The sequence below is a fragment of the Dipodomys merriami genome, unplaced genomic scaffold (genome assembly GCF_024711535.1).
Source record: "Dipodomys merriami isolate MVZ:Mamm:240054 unplaced genomic scaffold, mDipMer1.0.p SCAF_179, whole genome shotgun sequence".
NCBI classification, from domain to species: domain Eukaryota; kingdom Metazoa; phylum Chordata; class Mammalia; order Rodentia; family Heteromyidae; genus Dipodomys; species Dipodomys merriami.
The window spans coordinates 1,147,382-1,154,100 of NW_027203148.1; the positions used below are offsets into that span (position 1 = coordinate 1,147,382).

Below are 6,719 nucleotides of genomic sequence, written 5' to 3' on the forward strand. Positions count from 1 at the left end.
TCCATTCCTATCCTGGGGTCAGTTTCCAAATCCAGTAACAGTTACTTCCAGTAACAATCGATGGTGGTGCTTGAGGTATAATGAATGTTTTCTGGCTTCACTGAAATAACACTAGAACACCTATGGACTCAGAGACAACTTAGTAAAAGGAAAATATGAAATTTATATTGCTTATACATACATTATACATGAGTACATTGAGATCAAATTTTGTAAGTTCTCTGTAAATAAAGGTGAATTTTAAATGGGAAGGTTTTCAGAACATTCTTTTTGTGAGTGTATGTGCTGTTCATTGTTTCCCAAGTGTACATGAGCTAACAGTAAGGAAACAATAGCAATAATAGGAGAAAGAGAAGTTCTGTGTTTAAGTATAAGGGTTCAATACAATATAGAAGACTACAAATAAGGCAACATTGAAACAATAAAGCCAAGTCCAGTATGTAGATTTATCGGAGTGTTATACAGAAAGCAAGACTCCTACATGGAACATGAAGTATGAGGCCAACCCCATTGTAAATCATGTTTGGTAATCATGCAACTTTGTAGAAAGTAGAATGGAAGAATGATTATGTTTTCAATGCAAGTCAAATATAACAACATGGAATTAACTGGAAAAAATGTCCATCTTGTGAGAGCAGGGATTATGCTAGCAATGAACTGGTGGCTAAGATCACATTTCTTTTTTTCTTTACACACATGCACACACACATATATTTGTTGGCGGTGGTCTTGGCACTTGAACTGTGGGTCTGCGAGCTGTCTCTCTTCTATTCAGTTCAAGGCTAATGCTCTACAACTTGATCCACAGTGCCATTTCCAGTTTTCTTTCAGTTAATTTGAGAAAAGAGGCTCTGGGACTATCCTACCTGGGCTGGCTTTGAACCTCAATCCTCATATCTCAACATTACCCACCTTACGATCACATTCCTAACAGTGTACACTCAGGGTATGTAATGTGTGGGTTCAACTATCTTTATAAGAATTCTTGAGTTAGGGGCTGGGAAGGTGGCTCAGTGGTAGAGCTCTTGCCTTGACTGCATGAGGCCCTGGGTTCAATTCCTCAGCACCACTTAAGCAAAAAAGAAAAATGCTGAAATTGGCAATGTGACTCAAGTGGTAGAGGGCTAGCCGTGATCTGAAGAGCTGAGGAACAGAGCCCAGGCCCAGAGTTCAGGCCCCATGACTGGACCTCCCACCAAAACAAACAAAAATAATTCTTGAGTTAAAAATCTGGGCTACAGCTTAGACATTACCCTCAAAAAATGTTTGTAGTTTAAAATTTGATAGTCCTGGAGAAATAAAACCTAAGAATGTAAAGGAGTCTTGGAAGTTCAGTTTGCATCCAGCCAGGGCAGAACACTCTTTGCAACTGTATATAAAATTAAGCAGTCAAAAGCTGGATTGGAAGAATGGCTCAGGTGATGGAATACCAGTCATGAGCTGAATAAGAGCTTGAGGCTTTTGCATGCATACATGCAAGCATACACATAGACAAAGAAGCACTTATATATGCACACACAAATACACAAATGAAACAACTCTCAGAATGTGTAGAAAAGTTAGAAAACAATAAATGTATGTCCTGAACAAGACTAGAATCAAGTGATAATTTTTAATATTAGAAGTCCTCAAATGAACTTCCTTCAAAGAAGTTTGAGAATATTTCATTGGTAGGGATCAGAGATAGTAAGAGAGTCAATAATCATTATTAAAGGGATCAGATCCATGGTGGAATGAATCAGAGATCCCGCAGGTGCATCTGAAAATATTCATATCCTGTGTCAAATATTAGAACATCCTTGAAAATAGAAAACAGTCTAAGCAGTCACTCTGGTGTATAATATCACTGGAGAAGTTCAGAATTGGTAGTCTGTATCTAGATTAAATAAACCAAGAAACTATGGCAGGGCAATGTGATACAAGCTTAGAATTCTAGCACTGAGATTAAGACAGGAGATTAGATAATGGAATTACATAGTGATATGTTCCCTGGACCAGGTAATTTTGTCTTAATAAAACAAAACAAACAAGAAAGGAATACATAGTTGGACGTTTGGGCTAATTTTGTCATTATGTTTTGAGAAGTCAAATTTCCTGTTGAAATGCAACTCATACTTAATCCTCACTTGTGTTTTAAATTCTCTCTTCATTACAGAACATTCCTAGATGTTAAATGACTTATGATTCCCATCCAAAATTTGATAAATAAGTTATCATCATTCTGTTGTATCCCAAAGAAATGATGCAGGATTACAAAAGATTAGGCCTGGAAAAATAGCAAAGTTCGTGTAATATAGGATTTTGAAGATCTGGCTAAATTAGAATTTAGATTTAAAATAATTTGTTTTTGCTTGAAATTTTATATTCTATAGGATTCTACGAAATTCTTTTTAAGTAGAGAGTTAATGACAAATTCACAAATGATTTTGCATTCTATTTCCCTAGAATATTCTTTCAAGAGAGTTATAATTAGAACTTAATGTGAATGTTGTAGACAGAGTTGCCAAAAAATTGATGATATTAATTTATAAATTGAGAATAAGGGCAATTTTTGGAATCTTTGGTATAACATGGTATGAAGAGAATAATCGTGTGACATCTTCTTTCTTCTACCTGTATGTAACACAGGAAGCAATTTCCTTAATTATTTGCTACTGTATACACTGAGAAAAATGTTAGGTTTGGATTTGTTTTTGTTTTATTGGTTTGTCCTAGGGCTTTAACTCTGGGCCTGGACACTGTCTCTGAGCTTGTTTATGCTCAAGACTCGTGCCCTACCACTTCAACCTCAGTGCCACTTGCATCTGGCTTTTGCTGAGATGTTTATTAGAGATAAGAATCTAGGGAATCTTTCTGCCTGGGTGTGCTTTCAACTGTAATCTTCCAATCTTAGCATCCAGAATTTAGAAGATAGTTTAAAAAGTATAAATATAAATAATATTTACAAGTGTTCCGATCTCAAGAATCCCAGTGGCGGGGTGGGGGGTGGGATGATGCAACCCAGTTTATTATGGTATTCTTTCCAGAACATGTATGTCATCACATTAGTAGAGTTCTATTTTTCCACAATAGAGATAAGCTATTCATGATGTGAATGAAGGGAAGTTTGAGGTGCACCCTAAAAGTTGGAAACTGTTGGGCTAGGATGACTCTATATCATAAATATTGGGATTGATGGTCATAAAAAACTAGCTTATTGAGATAAACAATTGCTTACTCTTGAAGAATTAATTATTACCAATGCTACATAGTTTTATCCTCTACCAGAATGTGGTTTTTTTTCTGTTGAACCTCAATCTGTAACATCCCTTTGGAAAATGCATCTATTGCAGAATTACATAACATGCAAGCCGGTACTTTTTTGAATCTCTCAGGTATGGAATCTTCTGAATTTGAAAATGAGTAGTTACTAGTCATTGGAATGTTGAAGAACACATACATTCTGTCTTCTTAACAACTTATTTACTTTTAAAAGTTATAAATTTCCATAGAATTAAACTGTTTTCCCTTTTAGTATGAGAATGGACTATATTTATTCTTTTTTCAAAATATTGGTAAGTATATTGTGAAAATATTGTCTAGTCGGATAGCATTCAATTTGATGGTCCTCTGATTAAAAATGGATAATTAATTCAAATTAGACGCCAAACAGTATTGTTTTTTTGACTAATCTGTAGTCAACAAGAAAGTTTAAAAATGCCTTAGAATGTGTTCCTAACCACCAGTTTTATAAATGGCTTTGTACAGTGGTTTGTGATTACTTTATTTTACATGGGATAATATTTTCTACTACTATAAGTTTTGGCAAAAGAAGAAAACTAAAAATTTACTACTGTAGAGGAATATGATAGAAATAGAAGACAGTTTTATGTTTGTCAAATCTGATGAGTACCCATATTCAAGACTTAAAATCATATTTCTTACTATGCTAGACAGATAGGGAAAACATAAAACACCATATGATAAGGCAACAATTCATGACTTTTTAAAATGTACTTATTATGTGATTAAATTTACTTTATTAGCTAATATTTTGGTTTGAAATATGGGAGGCTGATCTAGTTAACAAATTTTCGAAGGCACCTACTGAAAAGCACAAATGGAGGAGGGTACTATTTCTACACATTAATGAATGGTTGAACCTGTTTGGCATTAGTGCAGAGTAAATAAATCAACTCTATTGTAACTTGCTCCTTACACATGAAAAACCTGTAACATCACTAAATATCATCTACTTGTAAAGTGTTATTTTGGCAAATGTGATTTTAAAAAGTTTATTTGAAAAGGAATATACTTTCAGGAGATTCAATGTAGGTTATCATTTGCTTGAGAATGACAACATTTTTATACTACAGAACCAAGTTTTACTGAAGTACCAGTGTTTTGAAGCACTAAGGATCTTCTCAATTAATGTTTTCCTGAATTATATTTGACCTCTATGTCAAGTATTCCTAGCATTGGTAGACAATTATGAATCTATCGTTCCAGGAACTATTTTTTGGCCTGATGATGTTGGACTGAAATCATTTATTAATCATTAGGAGAGGGGTATTACAAATAATCTTGTGACATTTGTGATCTTTTTCACTCATATTGGATGGTCATCTGAAAATTGAAAGTTTGAATTACTGTACTTTCACATTTTGTGATTTCATCTTGCATTTTAGGTTGCCTTGCATTTCCCAAATTGCTTACTGCTAATTCCTGCATTTCAAGGAATTGGGGCCCTGAAATATAGGAAATGAGAAATTGAGATGGGTCTTCAATTACTTTCTGCTGGCATGTTGCATGGGCCTAGGTGAGAACTCTTGCCCTAGTTATGTGATGATGCGGATAACTGGGACCTGGGATCCTAGGACCCATGGATCCTGTAGAAGAATAATAGCTTTTATATATCATATCAATAAAATTTGAGTTTAATCAGTAGGAATGCTTCAGAAATATGGAGAAAAACAGTTTGGGACAAGCGAGTTAAAACAATAAACATCAGCAGAGTAAAATCCCTTATAGATTAGAGGAAAACAACATTGTTTTTGTTTTTTTTTTTACCATGTGAATTCAGAAACCAAGAACACTTAGAAGGTATCACAAGTTTATACCGAAAACATTGCATTGATACTTTTTATATTCTAATATATATTCTAATCCTGATTATTTATATTCCAATCTATTTATTGGAATAAATATCAATTAATTTGTCAAATTATAATTAATTCTAGTAAAATTCACTGTGTGAAATATAAAATCAGCATATATAAATATAAAATATATAATTATATATAATATATGAAAATGTTTTGCATTGTTCTGTTGTGGTTATGGTATCAAAGGCAACTGTTTGAAAGTATTATTCCATTACCTCTACCTCAGTGTTTGGTAGAATTAGAACTAAAGCATTACCATTCGGAGATGTACAGCCTAGAGACAAGAAGAAACACTGTGATTAAAACATTACCAAATTAAGGCCTAATAACAAGAAGAAACATATGGACTTCTCCTGGCACTATGGAATATATTTGGTGATAGAAAATCAGTGGTGTAAGTTTCTGCCTGGTTGGATGGTAGACAGGCCAGGGCATTAGGGAATCATGCATATGAATAATTTTTCACCTTCTAGGCTTTAGCTACTTTTGAAATAGTAGGGTGTAATAAACAATTATATTTTGAAAAAAGACCTTCTAGTCTGAACATTTCTGTCTGAACTGTTCGTCTCTCTATGATCCCTTGTAACTAAGATTAGTTTTGCTCCAGTAAGACAATCTATGCTATCAGGGTAAGATATTCTGGTTGGTCTGTTCCTACATGGAGCAAGGGTAAAGGGTCAGGGAGACATTTGTGCCAGTAAGCCTTTATTTGGGAAATTTTATGCTACTGAAGTTTAGAAGTAGCTCTTAAGTAAGGCTTACTTTGAATGCATTAGCTCCACAAAGCTCAATCAGTTGATAAACAAGTATTTGAAAAGCCATCACCTTTGGACCTAGCTATAAAGGCTTCAAAGTATGATCAAATTTCAAATGAAAAAGACTTAAAATAATCATTGACAAAAATTACAAATGTGAGCAATCGAAGAAAAAATATGTTTTTTCCACCATACACAGAATTTTACAGAAATAATATGAATAGAAATTTAGGAACAATAAGGTTTCCTTGTTACAAATAGGCAACCAAGGATATATGCCTGTCTTAAGATTGCATTATTAACTATTTAAATTTACAGGATACTACATGCTTCAGCAGCACGTCTACCCAAATTACAATACAGAGTTTTACATGGTTCTTGTACAAGGATGATATGAAAATTTGTGAAGTATTCCATATTTTTCATTCTTCAGATGCAAGAAATTAAACAGTAATTTAAAAATTGAGTACAAATATACAAGTGTAATAATACATGTAATTAATAGAAATAAATGTTAGTTTGACATCAATGTATTCAATCTTCACCTTTTTAGAAAGGCCTTTACATAGCATAACTTTTATAAAACTTTGAAATATGATAACATTGTCATTTTATCCCAAAGAAATAAAATTCTATAAGGACCTAGGAATTAAAGGAATCTTAAACTGTTTCTATATGGAATGCAATCTGAAAGGTCACATTTATTAATTAATTAATTATTATTGTAAAACAATGTTGAATTCAAAGTATTGTATCTAGGAGAGAATGAAATAGATTATGGACATTATACAAACAGAATACTAAATATTTTAAAATACAC

General features: G+C 33.2%; 1 pseudogene; it reads left to right on the top strand.

Moving 5' to 3' along the window:
• The first annotated feature begins 6,225 nt into the window (after positions 1–6,225).
• LOC138829921 (U6 spliceosomal RNA) lies at positions 6,226–6,322 on the top strand (annotated as a pseudogene).
• The last annotated feature ends 397 nt before the right edge of the window (positions 6,323–6,719 follow it).